Source organism: Desmodus rotundus, chromosome 9 (assembly GCF_022682495.2).
Source record: "Desmodus rotundus isolate HL8 chromosome 9, HLdesRot8A.1, whole genome shotgun sequence".
Classification (NCBI taxonomy): Eukaryota; Metazoa; Chordata; class Mammalia; order Chiroptera; family Phyllostomidae; genus Desmodus; species Desmodus rotundus.
The window spans coordinates 93,140,507-93,160,724 of record NC_071395.1 but is presented as its reverse complement, the minus strand read 5'-3'; the positions used below and the strand labels follow the sequence as shown (position 1 = coordinate 93,160,724).

Below are 20,218 nucleotides of genomic sequence, written 5' to 3'. Positions count from 1 at the left end.
GTCTCTTGCTTTTTGATCTTTCTTGGTTCCTTCGTTTTTGCCTACTTCCTCCACAACATTCAAGCCTTGTTATGTAAGGAAATTGGAAACACCAATTTTGGATGAGATAAGAGTTACCCTTTCTTCCAGAATCATGCAAAAAGATGATTTTAAATAGAAACATGCTTGGGAAAAAATTTAACAAAAGGAACTGCAGCATCCTGTTTAAGGCAGTTTGAAGTGGAGCCCTGCATTTCTTACACTCTTTTTTAAGAAATGTTTAGAAGTTACCGTTGACTTAGTTATAAAATTTTTATTTAGGTCACAACACAACTTGCTTAAGACCTCAGAGCCCAAGTGGTGTGAGTGAACGAGACGTGGATTAATACAATTGGTTACTTAGCTTATTATTCTTGCCCTGCTGGCTAGTATGCGATTTGAGGATAACAACTTATGTTCATGTGGTACTTACTATTAACAAAACATAATATTTATCATTTTATAGCCATTGCTACTTAATGAGAGAGAAATTATCCTTATTTGACAGTAGAGGAACCTGAGCTTCAGAGAGGTCCACGACTTGCCCAAGTCCAGACAGAAAGTGAAGGCCAGAACTGGCATGGAATGCTTGTCTCCGGGATCCATGATCCTTTGCAGCCAACCATCCCTGCTGGAGAGGCTTTAGAAGTGGAGCAAATTTCTTTTGATTCTCAACTAGGGTGATGGTATGATCTTTTCACTTGTTTGGCTCACTGGCTGGCTCTCTCAGTATATTAATTAATTAATTTTTTTTTTGCTGTTTTCTTGCTTCTGTTTTAGCCATTATTTGAGTTTTACTCCGTTGCCACACCCATGGAGCCAGGTACAGTTAGACCAAATTTCAAATGGGGAAACTTCTCTGAGCCTAGTAATCAAGTCCTGGAAAATGCACTTTTTTGATAGAAAACATCTCCAAACCCCTGCCTCAGCTTCAGAATTTCCCCGAAAGAAAGAAGGAAAGAAAGAAATCTCACGTAGGATTTTAAAGCCAAGTTGGAAGCTGTGAGTCATTTTTAACAGGACAGGTATTTGTCTTCGATTCTTACTCAGGAAGTACAATTTACCCATCTGTCAGGTAGCAAAAGAGGACAAATGGTAAAAAGTCACAGGTCATTATTCAGTTGTCCTTAAGTCTTATTAAAATTATGAGATCTTGCTTTAAAAAAAAAAAAACTAAGATAAATTCTAACGCAAACCTAAAGTCAAACAATGACATCAACATTTCTTCTCAAGTGGCAACCACCTGATAGTTGCAAGTTTGTACTAGTAGCAAAATCAGAACAAGGAGGCCTGTGAACGATAATTATGCTTCTAACCCGTATTAATCACCTACTTGTCTGACTCACAAGAGCATTGAAATATGTGTATGTGTGTGTGTGTGTGTGTGTTCTGAATTTATTTTTATTTTATCTGACTTGCCAGCTGACTAAGGGGGCAAAGAATGTGATGTGGAAACCATCCATTTCTACTGGAGAAAGGAGCCAGGAGGAATTCCTCAAGCTGAGAACATGAGCTGCGAGCAACATGTTTAAATAGCTAAATATCCAAAGTTTGAGTCAAGTTCATTTGTTTTAGGGGCACATGCTCTTCTATGAGGCTTAAAGGAGTCCTTTGCACTTAGACTGTAACATATGTGGCGCCAAAGGAAGTGAGAGACCTGAAGCCCCCGACAGGTTGTGCCCAGGTTGTGGCTGATGGTGAGAGAGTGGCGGGCCCCCTCCAGGAAGCGTGCCCCGTGTTCAATCCAAAAAGGTCGTGACTTTTACAGAAAGGCTTCAGTGAGGGGAGCAGTAGGGGAAAGTTAGCTAACATTTTTTTAGTACTTTTTGTGGGTCAGATGCCATTCCAGGTACTTAAAGTACTATCACATTTAGTTCTATCAACACTCTTCGTAGGTAGTAATTTTTTATCCCCCTTTTGCAGATCAGGAAACTGATGACATCTGAGATGACTTGACCGGTTTAACACAGCTAATAAGGTTGAGGTCAGGATTTGATCCCAGATCTGGCTCCAAAGTCCTATGCTTTTCTCAATTGCCTTGGACCATCACTCAAAGCATTAACCGGTGCTCTCAACAAAGAGTTGACTTGCCTTCTGATTTTCCTTGTTTTTCTGCCCTGGGCTGCCTGGGCTAATTACTCCATTAGTTCGAATAGAGTGCATTGGGCCGTGGATCTTGTTTGATCTTTGGGTAGCCCACGTTATTTTTTTACAAAGTGAGGATTTGGCATCACCGCAGGCCTGCCATCGAGGCAGAAGTGTGAGAGATGAGTTCAGAGTGTGTCTGTCTCAGCACCAAGCCAGACAAACGACTCAAAAGTTTATCTTCTGTTACTCTCGCATGGTCCGCGTATTCAAAAGGAGTAAGAGTAATGCATCCCTCGTAGAAATATACAGCCTGAATAACTTAAAACTAAGTCAGTAGCTTTCACCATGAAGCTGACTCTTCTGTATCTGTCCTGTTTCAATTTAGGCAATCAAGGTCCCGCCTTGTCCCGGAGTGAGTTTGTGTTTATAGTATCGGCGCTGTGACGAAGGTGGTCCAGTCCTCTGCTCTGAGTCGGAGCTCACGTTAAATTATGTGTGATTGCCGGCAAAGGTTGCTGAGGCCTGTGCTCTCTAAAAAAAAAATTGTTTTTTTGTACCTTCTAGATCTAAAAAGGAAGACTTTTATACTCTGGTTTCTCTTCAGATCATATAAATCTTTCGCCTTTTAAAACGGAAGAGTTTTTCTTAAGTTTTCAGATTTCTTTTTTCTTGAATGTAAGCACCTGCTTTCCATCATTGGTCACTTGTTGGTTGTAATCGGTGGCTACATGTTTTTGCTGTTACACCTTTTTTTTTTCATTCACTATTTGAAAAATAAACATTTTCATCTATTTTCAAGTCATTAAAAATTATCTTTCACTCATACCGCAGTTTAAGTGTATAGCAACATTCTCTGTGGGGGCAGATTGAGTTCGATGTAAAGAAAGAATATGCAGAGGTTTTTTTTTTTAAATATGTTTATTGATTTTAGAGAGAAAAGAAGAGAAAAAGAAAGAGAAACAGCCGGGTGAGAGAGAAATATCGATTGGTTGCTTCCCCTACACCCCGCAAGCAGGGATTAAACCCACAGCCTAGAAATATGCCCTGATCAAGAATTGAATCCACAAGCTTTTGGTGTAAAGAATGATGCTCCAACCAATTGAGCCACACGGACCAAGGCAAGAAGACGCAGTTTTACAAAGTTACTTTCAGAGTAAAGGTTAATGGAGAGAACTAGATGTAAATCTAGGCGGAAGCGGCTGCTGCCTGCAGTGGTGGAGAGGAGCCTTCCAGGGTCATCCCTGCTCTCTCCCTAGCAGTTCTTTCTTAGTGCTTTTCTTTTATTTTCTTTCTGTCTTCCTGACTTTTGGGGAACAATGTGGCACCAAAGAGAGAGTTTATGAAGAACTTAACAGTTTCCACATTGTCATCTGTGTAAAATCACAGAAAGAATAATTAACAGATGTATGATCGATAGGGAGAACAGTGATCAAAAAGGGCTTGCAAAGATATTTCAAAATTCATGGAAACTTTCAGCTACATATTTAGCCTTCTGTTCTTCGTAATCGTTTTTTTTTCCAGGTTGAGTGTCAGTCTTTCTTTCCAGCTGTACCCTACAGCTCTGTCCCTAGGACCAAAGGCCCCACCAGCATCACTCCCCCGAGAACGTTTTGGGGGACTTGTATCCTCACCTTGTCCCTCCCAGAGGACAGTCAGCACCGCCCTGTGGCCCGGAGCTAATTAAACGCACAGCCCATCGAGTTGCACAGTGACCGAGGGGAAAGGGCCGGGAGTGGAACCCAGAGATCGCTCACATGGGGCTCCAGCCGTGAACACTGTCCGCCCCCCTTCTTTCACAGCTGGGGCTTTGGCTGTGCGTCCCTCGGGCTGTTCAGCACGTTGACCTTGGCTGCCTGTGATTTACTAACTGTTTTACAAACATTTCCTCACTCTGGGAGGTTTGATATTCTCTTCATCTCCCTCAACTCACCAGAGCCACTCAGTGTCTGAGCCAAACCTGCCTTTGTTTACAACTTTTCCGGAAATTTTCACAGAGGGGGAGAAGAAAAAAAAACCTCCCTCTTCTTCCAGTGTTTTATTTTTAAGTCAATACTTTCCCCAAGTTTATTTGTGCTCAAGTAAATTCTCCTACAAGGTATTGCTCTATATTCAAATGGGAATTGCTGCGTTTCTATAAATAGAATGAAGGTCATGTGAACGAGTTCAGAAAAATCGAGATATCAGATTTTACTGGACCTTTACATTTAGTTCACTATTTTTTGAAAATAATATTCTATGTTTGGATTTGTCTTTTTTTCCCACATTCATATTAGCCTGACCATTATGTGAAACACTGAATTTGGGAAACACTGAGTGGAATCTTTTAAAACTAAAATACCCATGTTAAAAATAACAAAATTTGTTGTTGCTTCGTCACTGTAACTTTCTGAAAAACAGAGTTTATGGCCCTTACATTAAACACGTATAGAACATCATTCCCTTTGAAAGCACAGCGCCAGGACTTTTTCCTTTAAATCTGATTTCCATTGCATTGTTAGGTCTTTACACTGATGGAGAATGCAAAAGAAAATGCCTTGGAAGTTACTAGACATTGAGAATAATTTGAAGAAAAATTAATGAGTTAGGAAGTCCAATTCCATCTAAAACCAAAGGCTAACTTTGGGTTAACCCAAAGAAGAAATGAAGTAGGAAGTTCTGACAAATGTGCAGTAGATCCCCCCGTCTGTGCATTTTCCTGGCCCGCTGTTGAAATGGAGGCAGAGTTATAAGACTCTTTTATGAAAAAGTGACATTCTTTGAAACTTATCTGTCTGGGAAATACAAGAAGCATTATTTTTCTCTTTTCTACCTGTCAAAAAAAAAAAAAAGTTTGAAACCAAAACCAAAAGAAAAAACTGAAACAGGTATTATTTCTTCCCTCCTTTTCTGTCTTTTAGAGCCAGAATAGACAGAGTGTATTCTAAATTGGATACAGCCAGAGACCAATCTCCTGATAAAATGTGTTTTAGGAAGGAAAAATTGTTTTATTTCAACAAATCCAGCTGGACTTCCTGGTGGGCCTCCCGTATTGTCAACATCAATAGCATTTATTTGTTGACCAACAGAAGGCCACCAAAATAAGGCATTGCCATCTCTGCACGTTTCTAAGTGCACAGGAAAGATAGCTGTTAAGGGCGCTAGTATGAAGGAAATGGCAAACAAACACCATAGGTGATCCTGTGTGACATTCAGGAACTATTGCAGACTTCCAGCACTCAAGACCGTCTCCTCAGCCATAATGTCATTGACCTTGACATGCTCAGAACAAATTGGTCTTTGTGATTGCTACCACATGCTGTAGTGCCTTCTAACCCTGCCATTGGTCTAGAGCGAAGGGGGCAGGGGAAAGGGCTACTCATCAGAGAACACGCTTCCTTTATGTTCTTTAGGCCCTTTCCTAGCATGCGTTTCCCACTCTGGCTAGTCTTTAAATGGTTGATTTAAAGTTGCCTAAGCTTTGCGGGACCTGTGGACTGTACTTAGTTTTACTCAAGTTCTCAATAGGTAAAGAGTCTCTGTATTCTTAGGGTGCGAGCTGTTTCAGGGCAGAGGTTAGGCAGACGCAATCAGAAACAGCCTTTAGGCTCACTTAAGAAGGTAAGTTTTGCCCCATCGGTAGAAAAAAAAGTGATATCTCTTTCCAGCTAAACAGTCAGCTGAGATGAGCATATTTTTGAATTATAGTTCTCTTTTACCTACGTAGGTTTTTCGTTTACCTGGGGGACATAGCTGTTAGCCAGTTAAAGTTTGCACAGGCTCCTCGGGGTGTGGCACTGTAGTTATGGTGCTTAATAAGTGTTGAGTGAGTGAATGAATGAGTCCTGCGCAGCTCAAGACGTGTGGCTAAGTCATAATCGTGGCAAAGCCTTACTTAACCCAGTCAAGCCATTGACTCTAAAACAGGATTTTAAACTGTACCTTTGATTTTTAGCCTAAAATGGATACATTAACTTTTGTGATGTTGTACACCTGTGTATATATGTGTACATATATATATACACCGGAGTGTGACTAGTGTGTACAGGGACACCATGTTTTACATTGGTATGTATATTCACATATATGTATACATGTCAAACACTAGTTTTTTTGTGGTGCTGCAAGTAACTACAAAATTAACTAAAACTACACTTTATATTAGTAAGTTATGGAGAGGCCTTCAGCTATGAATGTACCAGTTTTTCCTTTGTTTCTGCCTAGTTCTTTTTTTTAGTTTGAAGAATTCTATATAGATCCAACATAATTTTTTTTTGAAAGAACAGAGGTCTTGGGGAACAACTGACAAAGGAAGCTACACAAGTATGTTTTTTGCAAATCTCTTTATCTGAAAATGCATGCAGTATTATCCAAATTTGCTGCACATAGCTCCTACAACGGGCCAGAGATAGCAGCGGTGCTCCTTGAACTTGTGTCTGTTGCATGAGGAGAACGGAAATTCAGATCGCCCTTTCCTGTCCCCATACTACTGTATCTGCTGCGCCCCAGCCTGTGTTTTTCTCCCACCAATTTATGATACAGCTATTGTCTCCCTGTCGGTGCATGTTGTATATCCAGATCTACCTTATTCTTTTCATCATTTGCATATTAATAATAGTGGATAATATTTCTAGAGGCAGGTGTGTCTTAATTCATTTACTGTAACTGTAGGATATAGGTATTGATAGGTGAGAAAATGGAGTCATAGAAAGGTCGCAAACGTAGCCAAGGTTACAAGGACAGTAAAAGCCAAGGCCAGATTCACATTGACATGCCCTGACTCCTTAGCCTGGGCTCCCAGTCACCGAGCTCTGTCGTCTGGAGGTATTACAGTTTATTATTTAACTGCTCCCTTCTGGAGCTTGTTTAAGAATTTTCACTTTTACAAACCAAGCTGCAATGAACATCTTTTATGTACTTCCTGTGCGCTGCGAAGCATCTGAAAAGCATGGACCTAACTGCCCTCTCCCCCGTGCATACCCCGAGCAATCCCTGTGTTACCCCAGAACCCAGGAAAGTAGAAAATCTGCCCTCTCACGGGGCTCAAGGAAAGTCAGCTGGCAGAGGGTCCATTTTTCAAAGTTTTCTTGGAGCTGTAAGAGTAACACTAAGACAGAAATAATGTGTATGCATATTTGTGTCTTGTTTGGTGGGAAGTGGTGGGGAGGGATGATGTTGTTGGTTTTGCTGAGATTTTCTTAGTATCATGCAGGGAAACAGTGGCTTTGTAAGATTATCTGTAAGATCCTTGTATTCAAGTGGCATCAGAGAAAGAAAAGTATTGTCACTATTATCAGCCTTACTTTCATGTAAGAACCTGGATGGAGAAACAAAAAATAAAACTTAGGAGCTAATATTGATCCCTGTTATCTTTAAAGTATTCAGCAATGATAATAAGTAGGGCCATTTTTAAAGTGCTCGTCAAAAAATACGTCCGGCCACAGGTTCAGACCCTTACAAAGACTAGGACGTTTGGGAGCTCAAAACCAAGTTCCAAAAAAATGCCTCTCTGAATAGAGGGTAGAAATAACCTGTTTTCACCTGTAGTTTTCCCTCTTACCTGTTACATCTTAATAAATGACTCTCATTTAATATTTTAGAAAATGTTCTATAAAAAATGTACTAACTTCCATGTGGGATTTCAAATCTACATTCAAGATTGGGAGCTTTCATGGACTCTCAGACTTTCCAGAGGCTGACGGCTTCCCGTTCCACTTCCCTGTGCTTGGAACTTAGTCAATGTATTGCCCACCTATATATACATTTGACTTTTCACTGTACTGCATTTTTTTTCTAAAGCTGAGTCCTCTTCTTCCAGGAACAAACAAGAGAATTTTCTTCCTGACATTCTACTGACACTTTGCTAAATGCTCTGACCCAGGCTGACTTGAAATCCATAGTTTCATTTTCTAGCATTATTAGTGATGAATATTGAAGTACCAATGAAAAGAAATGTGATAGTTTCATTAAAGGGCTGAGACAGTAAGTTCCATGAAAAGTGCTTTTGTTTATTTCTTATCCTCAGCTTGAGTTTAACTTGAACCTCATCAGCCCAGCTTAATGGGCGGATGTTCTCAAAGGGATGCGGGAGCGTGGCCATCTGCGGTGCGGACATCGGAGACCCCCTTTTATAAATCTGTGAGGTCCATGCTTGTGTGACGAAAGCAGGTACCCATGTTGTCGATGCTCCGCAGAGAGGGCCCCAGACACATTTTGTTCCCAAACAGAATTAGAAGGAAAAAGTCTGCTTAGCTGTCTTTTCCTGTTTAAGATACAGCTGCCCCTGCAGCAGAGCCGTCGTCAGCTCGCCAGTGCTCCCTGCAAGCTTGTGGTCCAAGCCTGCGATGTGAGTGGTGTGGAGTGGTTTGGTTGCTAAGAGAAAAGTGCTAAAAAAAAGGGGGGGGGGGTTGCTGTATCTCTCATATAGCTCAGATCCTTTGGGTATTTAATGTACAGTTTCAACAAAGGACACTCAGAATTATACCTCTGGTTCAAAATTGCTTAAATGTTGAAACATATGGTCTCATGTTCCATTCGTTAGGAAACAACCAGCTGTTCTCAGCCTGCCAAATCCGAGTAAACATCCACTGTGTGGAAGAGTGAATCTGAAGTGGTTCAGTAAAAACATAAAAGCTGTTTTTGCTGGAGAAGAAGAAAAAGAAGAAAAAAAAAGGGCCACCCCGAAACAACAGCGGGTGAAGAAAAAAGAAACCCTGTTCCGATAACGTATTTTCCCTGGCTCGCTCCTAGCAGACGGAGGGGCAGGAACTGCTCTGGAGACGTTTCCATAAAACAGATTTGAAGGCATCCCCATTGTCTTCTGTTGGCGAAAATCATGAGACCGTCTCCGTTACAGTGATTATTTTAATAAAATGCAATTATCTGAATAATTAATTTATTTGGCCACTTGACTGTGCCCTCCATTCACAGAGGCCAAAATGTCAAAGATCAAGTAGATGGAGAGAATAGGAAAATTCTCATTACAAAGGCGAAGGGAGGAGGGAAGGGATGAAATATTTGGAATTTCAGTGCAGTGGCTTCTATTTATCCGAAATGTCAAGGGCAGTGTAAAATGTATTTTTAAAATGTGTTTCTGTATGGTTTGTGCCCATTCTTGGCGTGGCTCTGGCTCTACAGAGACCATTGTTCTTTGAAGAGTATGAGGGGGTGTCTTTGTCCAAAGTGACAAAAAGAAGACTTGGAAGACTGGGCTTCCTTTGTTCCTGTGTGGTGCTGTAAAATTTGGTTTGAAATTAGGACCTCAGGGAAGGACCTTCAATAGAGAGCTTTCATTTCCTGCCAGCATTTTAATCACTCTGAGGTTTAAAGTGGATGGCCGGCCAGCATATAATGGCCCTATGTTTAATAGAACAGCTCGTATCTTGAAGGCCAGTTAAGGGATCTGTCGTCCGCCCAATATTCGTCTTTTCTGTTTCCTGTCCATTTACGGAGATTGCCCACCCTTTTTAGGTGGCTTCCCTGGACCATCTGTAGGAGAGCGGCTGCCGCTGCTTCTTAAAGGGGCGGAACAGAAAGCCGGCTGAATGGGGTCCAGCCTCCTGCCTGTGCAGGGAGGTCTGGAGAGTGCTTCGGTCAGACACGAAATTCGCCAGGCTCAGGAGGTGATCCTGCTCGTACAGAGAGGAAGTATAGGACAGTTTCACAAACATATAGAATATGAGGGTGATTGTCACTGATCCATGACTTACAAGGAATACTAGCACCCACCGACCTGATATTTGGTGACGGCATCATCGCCCTGGGAGCTAAAGTCACCCCGTTGGGTGGAGGAGTAATTCACCCCCGGCGAGGCAAAGTCACCCAGTAGATTTGATCTTGTTGTATAATAAGAAATTTGTACTTTTGGTGGCAGAGTGGCTTTTTAACTCTGAAGGCTTTCTTTGGAACCATTTATAAATTTACCTTGACAGTTTATGAAGTGATAGCCAGAACTCCTAAAGGAGTCAAGTCTTGAAAGATAGGGCCAGCATTAAGAAGTCATGATTCTGGCCCTGACTGGTGGGGCTCAGGTGGTTGAAGCATCATCCCATAGACCGAAAAGTTGTGATTTTGATTCCTGGTCAGGGAGAAAGCTGGGGTTGCGAGTTCGATTCCTGGTGCAGGTGCATACAGGAGACACCTGGTCAGTGCTTCTCTCTTACATCAATGTTCTCTCTCCCCACAAGCAATGAAAAGATGTCCTCAGGTGAGGACCAAAAAAAAAAAAAAAAAGAAGTAAGGATTCTGAATTTCTTTCCTGGTTCCTACCTAGTGGCCAGGAGTAATATAATATCAGTGAAAGCCTCGAATTCACTAAATTCTAATGTAGCAGCTATTACTGAAATCATTCTGTGACTTGGTGCTAAGCTTAGAATTCTCCATGTGTGGTGGTAATAAATTTCAGGGACAGCTGTTAAAGTGGATCATAGTGTTTCCCTGAGTTATAACAGTAAATGAGGAGTGAAAGGGAAGGAACTTTTTCAGCTACTAATACACTATCCCATCTTGCACTCAGGAGTGCCCCCAAAGAAACAGGGAATCCACTTTTCACGGGCATTTTCTTTTTTGGCACGTAGGTGTTGGTTATCATGGAGAAACGAGGGAATGCTTAAGCCCCGTTCAGCAGAACTGAAAGGCTTCTCTCTCCAAGCCAGCTCAGGCCAGGCTTGACCCACACCCACAGAGATGACGGAAGTGAGAGTCCTCACTGCCCACAGCCTTCTCTGAGCCAGGGTCCCAGTCCTGGGGGGAAGAAAGGAGAAAAGGCCTTAGGGTGGGGGTGAGATGAATGAAATATTCTCACTTCTTCAGAAGAAGTGGAATGACATTAAAGTTCTCCCCCAACAAATGCTGTGACCAGCTCCTCGCCACGTTCCCCCACTGTACTCAGCGGTCGTTGTCTGGTTCCTGTGAGAGCCCACTGGCTGTCCTTACTGGGTTGTGTCTTACTGCCTGGGAGATGTTTCCAACAAGGATTTCAACATCCAAGACGCTTTCCTGACCCTTCGCGAGCCACCCTCCCACTGGGCCTGTCTGACCTCTTCCATCGCGTCTCCAGCCGCAGATTTCCTAGCTGCCCAGTTTGAGCCCTTTTGAGTTGGCCTCCCTTGGATGAATAGCTGTTTGAAGGCTGATGTAAAGTGAGTGTTGCTCCACGTAAGAGCTATTGGCTGAACAGAACACTCTCCAGAGCAGCAGAGGTGGCCACATAAAGCAGGCAGGCTCTCCTGAGGTTGGTTTTGCAGATGTGCATCGGTCTAGTAGGAATTATGCATCATTAGACTCAGGATCTTTTCTGCGCATCCAGGTCATTTTCTCTATCAGAAAATGCCTCTGACATTCCAGCCAGGGAGCCGCCATTGTACCAGTCTGTTCCCACACATGAAATGTTATGACTCAAGCTACCACTCACCAGCTCCTCTGAAGGTCTAGAGTGTGTTTACTGGGTAGAATTTTTCAGGCATCCATTTGGAGGGAAAGCTGCCCACCAGAGCGAGGCCTCAGCATAAAGTTAATATTGTCAAAGATCTGACTATAATCTGTTTCATTCACTGTTGCTGTGGGTGTATCCACAATGTGGGAACCTCATTTCATTGAAGAATCTGAATATTTTGTAAGGATGTGAAGAGTTGCAAATAATCTTTTCTGTAAGGCTGTGAGGAGAAACAATGCAGCTGATGTTAGACAGAACTGGTAGACTCTTGTTTTCTGTCATTTGTAAAAACTCATAGGAATATTCTGTACGTGACACATTTGTATCCTCAACTCGTTCCTTGAAGACTATCCATACGCTGTCTGCAAAAAGCATACCTGTGAAAAGATCTCTTCCACTGGAAGGATATCCTCTTTTGAAACAAAAATAGTTTTAAAACGAGATGACGTATGTAATAAACCCCTAAGTTCTTTGTCTATGGCAAAGAATGTGTCTAAACTTCAAAGGGCTATCTCCAGTCCGCTGTATAAGCCAGAGGCAAGGTATGGAATAACATTTTTAAAATTCATATGTGCACACTTCATTTTTATATATTACCTGAATATATAAAAACTGTATTACGTATAATAATGTAGAAAAAGATATATGTATAGGTATATAAACATGATATACATGTCTATAAAACATAAGTAGGTATGTATAATGAAGTCAGTGGAGTTAGCCAAGATGCCTTCATTTTTGCCTTTTTTTATTGGAGGCGGTGGGCTTATACCAGCCTTAACTGTAACCCAGGCAGTGATTAGACTCACCAGTGCCGGTTCCCCATTTTTATTTCTTAGCTTCTCTTTGATAATCACACTAGAAACGGAAGTGACCTCTGCAGGTGCCCTGCTATAGGCAGCAGCATGTGGTCGTCATTGTTCCTGTGGACCCCCTTGGGAAATTTTGCCTATATCTGTATGTCCTTCTTGTCTTTCCTTCCAAAGGGCTTTCCTGAGAGTTTGTCCCTTGTTTAGTCAATACCTGTTTCATCCTATTGTGTGGAAAAGCTTTTGCGTTTTAGACCTGAATCCCAACCAGTAAGTTACCTTGGATGAGCCTGGACCCGCGTCACCTTTTCCTGCGCTCTCAGAACGCAGCACACCGTTCGGTGCCTATACATGGGTGTTAGTTTTCTTTCCCTGTTTAATTGTGATCCATAAATTTCCCATGTGAGAAAAGTGAGGCAGGAAGAGGATTTTATTATTTGTTTAGTTGACAGGAAATTTGAAGCAAAGTAGTACAATAACCACCTTACATCAAATTCCTGGAGGAATTCTCTCCTTTTACTACTCTAAGCAGCTTAGATCATCTCTCTTCCTGACCTTGAAGTGTCTTAGATTTACGTCTTGTTTTTTTTTAAATCATAATTGTTTTTGAAAGTTGTGAAAGAAGGAGGAAGGGTGAATGTGCAGGTAGACATTTATGCCAGAGACTGGATTAGAACTCACAGATTTTGAGTTTTCTGGATGTGATTTAGTACATGGCGGCCCCCAGTGTGTGATTGTAAGGAATTGGCAGGGGAGAACTGAGTGAGATATGAAACTCTGCCTTCTTCCTTTCTGTAATTGTCCCATAAAGGTCTGTGGTAATGTAGTACGAAGGGGTGGGTCAGGAATTCTGGCAGCCCAGTGCTTCGGAGCATGAAAGGGAAGGGAACGACGGCTGTGAGTAGGCTGGAGACCCTAACTAACCTCCCAGGAGGACTGGTTTCGGAGCTCGCTCCAACTGTAGGAACACTGATGGAACGATTCCCTGGGATTAGCAGGCGCTTTCCTGGAAGTTCTGAAAGCTGACTGTTCAACAGGATATGCTCTGGCCGTGAATGTACCGTACAGATGGATGTAGCAATAACAAGTTTGCTGGTGGCTTCATCCCAGAAGACTTCTCATTTGCATATATTTAATGTGCAGCCTTACCCTCTAAGGAAAAGAAATAAAGCCTGCATGTCTCTTGTACCCACTAGATAAAAGTTTAAGGAATCAATCAGGGTCTGTTTCGATAGCTGGAGCAGATAAGCAGAAAATACAACTAACCAGGATTCATTTCACATATTGTCTGTTACAGTTTTTTCTTAAACTACTCTGTGGCTCGATCTCATTTTTTTTCCAGTTCATGGAGCTAGCTTCTTGAGAGTAGACAAGGATACATTTCCTCTATGTCTAGTGCTTTAACTGTTTTTGAGAGGGAAACAAATCTCCTTTGAAACCTGTCAGCGAACATATTTTAGGAGTTACTGGCATATCATGGTTAGTTGATTCTCCTTGCCCTGGATGGGGAATCTGGGGGTCTGTGTTTCTATCCGTCTCTGTTACTTCCTAGCTCTCTGTCCTTCATGTCTCTAAACCACTATTCCTGACCTGCCCTCCAGGCCCCCTCCAGTAGTAACTCTATTGATGTGCCCCTTGAGAAACGCTGACACTTGAATGGAAGTCTCCAAACCCGTGCATGCAGTGCTCCCCCTGCTCAGAATGGGAACTCATGTCTGTTGTGCTGCAGCCTCTGGATTCAGAGGGACATTCTTTACATATTTTTAAAGCTACTTGAGCTCACATTAAAGTTGTTAGAATTAAAAGAAATGTGGAAGATTACCATTAACCACTCCCAGTTCCATGTCTCACATCCGCCTCCTCATCATCAGCACGGTGCAGTGGGTCTCAGCCTTGGCTCCACCTCAGAACTCCTTGGGGACCTTTTAAAAACACCTACATCCAGGCTGTGCTCAGACCACTTGAGGTCAGAGTGCAGGCACCAGTATTTGCCAAACTTCCTGGATGATTCCAGCATACAACCAATTTGCAAACCTCTGTCTTTGCTTCTCAGAGTGTGATATGTAAGTCCACACTTCTAATATATTAAAAAATAATCATATATGTGGATATGTATCAGTTCCTTCAATAGGAAATCTCTCATATTGCAGAACATTTTGCTAGATGTTGTACTAACTATATATTTTATTTCATACTAATCTCTCCAATAGCCCTTTCCCTTCCTTGGAGGTATAGCATTGTGTCAGATGAGGCTGCATAACACGAATCTTCTCTTCCCATTCCCTACAGTTAAACTCTGACCTAGGAGGGAGATTCCTTAGTGCATTTTGGGATATCCAGAAACCGAGCCTGGCCTAAGACACAGGAGCAGATGTAGAGTGGTGGTGATGCGTGTTTGTTTACAACGGAAGACGCTGCTATTGGGATTTACACCACCATTCTATCAGATTTGCCTTAACTCAAGTATACAAGGTGTGGATGGGGAAGCGTTTTTTCTTCCAGAATTGTCTTTACCCAAAATACTCAATTAAAACACATTTAAGATCGTGGCATATGTCATTGTACCTATGAACCAGGCGAGTCGGTGAATAGTTGTTGATTTGCCATGATTTTCAAATGCACTCTTCCACCCAAATACAGAATTTAAAGGTGCATTCGTCCACACAGAGTCGGAGCGCACTTGTGCAGGCTTCTCTTTATCTGAATGCCACACCCTCAGTCTGCCAGGCAGTTCGCCTGCCACGTGTAGCTTAGACTTAGCACGAGCCTTAAAGTGTCCTCTGCCTTTTGGCATAGTGGGAAAATCTGGATTCCTGAAAAGAATAGATTATTTTCCCACCTGAATGATTTCCAGGCCTTACAATGGTTTGGAAGCATTTGCTAAGCATATTGTGATCCAGAAATCATTATGGCTTAGTTTGGCTTCCCCTAGTAATGTAAATTATAGGAAACCTTTCTTGAGTAAAAGGTAAACAGGAACTAAGAGCAGAAATGGGTTTTTCCCTGTCATGGTTATTTGGAGCTTGTGAATGGGCACGTAAGTGAAGGATATATTCCCCAATACCCACACACACTCCAAACGTCCTTGTTTTTATGCCAAGTTGGGGGGGGGGGTGTTGTTTGTTTGGTTGTAAAATGATCTTTAATTGAAATATTTCCCTTTGTAGTTCTTAACGAGCCGGGCATTCCAGCGCACCGCTGCTGATGTCACCTAGGACGTCGTGCGGCTGGCAGCCATCAGCATCATAGCCCACAGCCTGGGCCATCCCCAGGATCTCTTTAGTGCTTCCAGAGAGTTCTCTAGCTAAAGACTGGTGCCGCATCTGTCGGGCAATGCGGACAATCTCATCAAAAGTGGTATTTCCACTGTGCTTAATGGGTTTTTTTTTTGCTTCTTTCTGTCTCGCAGCGGTTCTCTGAGGGCTTCAATGATCAGGGCGGAGGCAGGAGGCACTGCCTCAATCTGGGCCTGTCTGTCCTGAGTGGCCAGTTTCACCATAATCCTCAGTCCCTTGCAACATTGGCTGCTTTGGTGATGTCATCACCAACCTGTTTTTGGAGACAGGCCCAGGGGGCCGATCTTGGGGGCCAGAGCAGACATGGCACCAGTGCACCTTGGGTACATGATTCTGACCTCCTTGGGGTGGAACTTTGGGGGCACAGGGGAGGTGGCTGGCGGATGAACCCCGATTCCGGGTGATTGAAGAAAGTTGCACCTACGCCACCTCTGAGCCAAGAGCTGGAAAGCCCAGGTTAGGTTTTATAGACCAGATAACATTAAGCAGGTTCCTCTGACTTGTCGATTTGCTTGAGACATATTTTTCTTGATCATGTAGTGTCTCCACCTTCTCTAAGACTCTTTTACTCCCTTCTTCAAAATGTCTTTAAAAAAAATACCCTTTCCTGGCCGGGTAGCTCAGCTGGTTAGCACATTGTCCTAATACGCCAAGGTTGCAGGTTTGATCCCCGGTCAGGGCACATACAAGAATCAACCAGTGGATGCATAAATAAGTGGAACAAGTCAATGTTTCTCTCTCTCTCTCTAAAATCAATAAAATTACCTTTTAAAAAATCCTAATGCCGGACACAAAATAAATTACAAAAGGAAAGTGTCAGAACTTCCACTAAAATAGTTTTGGTCACTGAGTTGATTGCTCCTCAGGGTCCAGCCTTTATGCTTTGGAATGGACACTGCTGTAACTGGCCACTACTGATTATACAGACTGGGCACTGCCAGAATTCTTGGGATTATCTGACCTCCAAGTCGTTCTCCATTTAATACCACTGTGCTTATGATCTAGTTATGCCATCACGATCTTGATCCAGCCAGAACAAGGAGAACTGAGGTGGTTAAACAAAGAAATGCTAAACGTTGGACTGTGGGATACTGCACTGCGCACCTCCGGAGCTGGCCGCAGGGGCTTTCTCAGTCTGCAGCCCCCTCCCTGTGCTTGCTGGGCTGCAAACAGCCTGCTGTTCGTTGTTAGGCAAGCAGGACGTCCAGCTGGTGGGCTTAGTATCTCCATTCCACTCTGCTGTTAGTTCTGTGAGGAAGTAGCCACTTACTCATTTCCTATCTCACCACAGAATTTGTCAGACTTCGACGTGCTGTGGGAACAGGGACGTAGCAAGCCAACCCATAGGTCCCGGTTTGCCCGGGTCCCGTGTGCACTTGTGCCAGTTTAGTTTTCACCCTCCAAACTGTACTGGTTTGGGTGGCACCCACTTGCTTCCCTATGTTAGGTTTGGGAGAGCCAAAAGGAAGAGTTACTCAGTGGAATGAGAGGAGGGCCTGTGCTTCCGACACATCAGAATTAGCCTGTATAACCTGTTGTTTGCAAGTTGAATCCAAAATGTCATGAAATATCTTCTTCATATTTGCCAACAAAGGAAGGCACTCTGGAGGTAGCATTCTGGTCTCTGTAACCAATATTTCGTAGGAAATCGGAAACAGCGGTGCGGTATAAAATCATGCAGGCTCCACAGCCTCTCCCATAGAACTTGGCTCTTCCTTCATGGGGGGTAAATGTGGGGAGCTGATGGTGGAGCGGGTTACCCTCTCAGCCTACAGCCTCTGAGAAAGGAGCCTCATGCAGAAATCCTGTGCCTCACATAGTGCCCAGCGATGCCCTGGAGAGGAACATGCTAGTAATTCCTTTCTGGGCACATTTCCTAGGGAGTATTAAGAGTTAAGCAACATACAGGGTCAAGATTTTGGGGCCAGATCTCAACGTAAAGGCCTTTCTCTCCCCAAGGTGGCCCATTGGTTTGGTATCCATGTGCCCACATCACTGGCGCTGCCAGCTCTGGGAGTTTATGAAACGTTGACGCAGGAATTAGGTTGTTGCTTATCTTGTACCTTCTTGCGCATAGTATTGACAGTACCACCAAGTTGCTGGAGGCAGATAGCATCTCGGCGATCGCTGTGCTATTTCAGCTCTGCTGCTGACAACATCAGAAGTGTTTTAACAGGGTTTTAATGGGCAGCCTCTGTAGCTCCTTGGAGGGTTGCAAATAGCTGCCGTGAGAAACCCTCTCCGCTGCTCTGGGCTGACATGCCCTCTTTCCTCGTCCAGCTGCTGCTTGTTTAGATGGCCGCCTTCCTGGTGACAAGCACTTCTTATTTGGGCTGAGCAGTTCTAGGACTTGAATTCCAGAGATGAGATTGTGTAATATAAAAAAGGAAAGGTCTCCTAAGGACATTTTCTTCCCATCCTGTTGGGGGCAGGAAAAAAAGAAGGCGGGTTGTGGGGGGTAGGGCAAGAGAGAGGGTCTGACCAGGAATAAGCCTGCCATTCCCAGAACCTTTTGGAGAAAATTCCTGGTGTGTTGTTTAAACTAAAGGGTTCCCATCTGAGGGAGTCACAGGGATCTATTTGGAGAATGCCATGCCCAGAGCCTCTGCTTTCCAGCTTTCCCACATTTGAGAGTTGTATTTAATGGCTGACAGGCACACAAAAGAGGGAAAGAGCTTTCCGCACACGGAGACAGTTTTTAATGATTTTGTGAGGCCCTGGGATTTTCTCTGCTGTTGTGAAATGCATCTCGAGATTTAAATACGATGAATTGATGCTGCTTCGTGTGCTTTGGTTCTATTGCTTGGTTTTCAGATGTAAGAAAGTGACTGAATCCCCCACTAAGTTACCAAACACCTCAAATCTTAGGATGAAAGGGGATGGATATCCACTCTTAGAATTCTCTTTACTAAGACGATGAGGTAGTGAAACGCGATGAGGAAAGAAGGTGTTATAGTGACCTCACAGCTGTGCTGCCAAAGACCGTTCCTGATGTCTGTGTCCGTGTGGTCCATGGTGTCCCCCAAAAGGGAACTGGTGATAAGAATGGGAGAAGAAAATGGTAGCTAGAACCCTGAAGTTTTCGGTGTGATAGCAGAACTCAGTCCAGTCAGGAGGACTCCCCTGAGGAAAATATGTCTGTGTTCCATTTAGAAGATATAGTTCACCGAGTCACGGAAGCAACCCGAGTGTCTTTCCACGGATCACTGGGTGAAGAAGACGTGGTACCTATATACAACAGAACACTACTAAAGCCACAACAAAGGGTGAAATATTGCCATTTGCGACAGCATGGGTGGGTCTTGAGAACGTCATGCTAAGTGACATAAGTCAGAGAGAAAAGGACAAAGCTCATGTAGGAAATATAAAGCAGCAATCAATGAACAAACTCACAGACCCAAACAACAGAAGGTGGTGACCAGAGGGAAGGGGGGGCGGGATAAAGAGGGGGTAGATTTATGGTGACGGAGAGACCTAGACTTCATATTATAGAATTGTACACTTGAAGTTTATATATTGTCATTAACCAGTATCATCCCAATAAACTTAATAAAACAAAAATAAAGGGTAGTTCACAGTAGAATTTCAGGGTTTGGAAGTATCAGCGCAGACACCCGCTGCTATAATCATTTTTCCCCATCATTTTCCCTTCTCAGGGACATAGGAAGAGCAGGTGGCTGGCTCTTCTTACAGGCGATCTAAGAATACTTCCGTCTCCTGTCGGAGAGAGGCTGCCTGCATGCACTTCAGGCTCTCCCCACTTAGAATGGGTTTTTATCATTATCGCCCTCCACAGTTTTTCCCCCTGGGCTGCCTGTGAAAAATCTCCTATCAGACACTTAAGGCCATTTCACAGCCTTTTCTTCCCAAACCAAACTGATAGTACCAGGTTATCATCCGTCCTTCGGAGATGGAAGATTCTTAACTTCTTGTCACCAGCAGAGGCATGACTTTAGCTATTGAGGGATAAATCTGATTATCAAGGTTGGAAGGGAAAAAAGCCACTGCACCTCAGGGACACAGCAGAAGTGGATTCCTGGGAAGGCCCAGCCCCGTCACCCTTTGCTTTCTTACAATGAGGTCCCTTCCCTGAAGCTGCCGCCGCCGCACTGCTCTTGGGACTGTTCCCCCGACTAAGATCGCTTTTAAAAAGGCTTTATTATTAGGCATGCCTGTGTTCGGGGTCTTCCGCGAGGCACCAAATAAAGAAAACTGCAGGAGTTCTACAGAATATAAAGGGAAACCCACAAGGGTATGACCTATGGGAAAGTTTAATGGTGAGGAGTATGAACCCTGGAGAACTAACCACAGCTCTGATTAGCAAGTGGATTGACTTGCCTCTGCCTCAGCTGCCTCATTTATAAAATGGCAATTGTTATGAGAGTTAGAACCTACCTGTAAGATTGTTGAGGATTAAATGAGATATTGCTTTGTAACACAGAGCCCGGCACAGAGTTAAGTCTTGGTTAAAAGGGGCTGATATTACTATTTCTGTTAAGTACACACGTGCCTGGTGCTCATTCCCTCCCCCTATGTTAAAAGTGCCTAATTTGCCCTGACCGGTGTGGCTCAGTGGATTGGGTGTCATGCTGCAAACC

General features: G+C 43.3%; 1 protein-coding gene across 20 annotated transcripts in view; it reads left to right on the top strand.

Moving 5' to 3' along the window:
• The window catches only part of BCAS3 (BCAS3 microtubule associated cell migration factor), a 487,145-nt gene that overhangs the window by 334,369 nt on the left and 132,558 nt on the right, over positions 1-20,218 (top strand). The gene's annotated exons all lie outside the window — the stretch shown is intronic.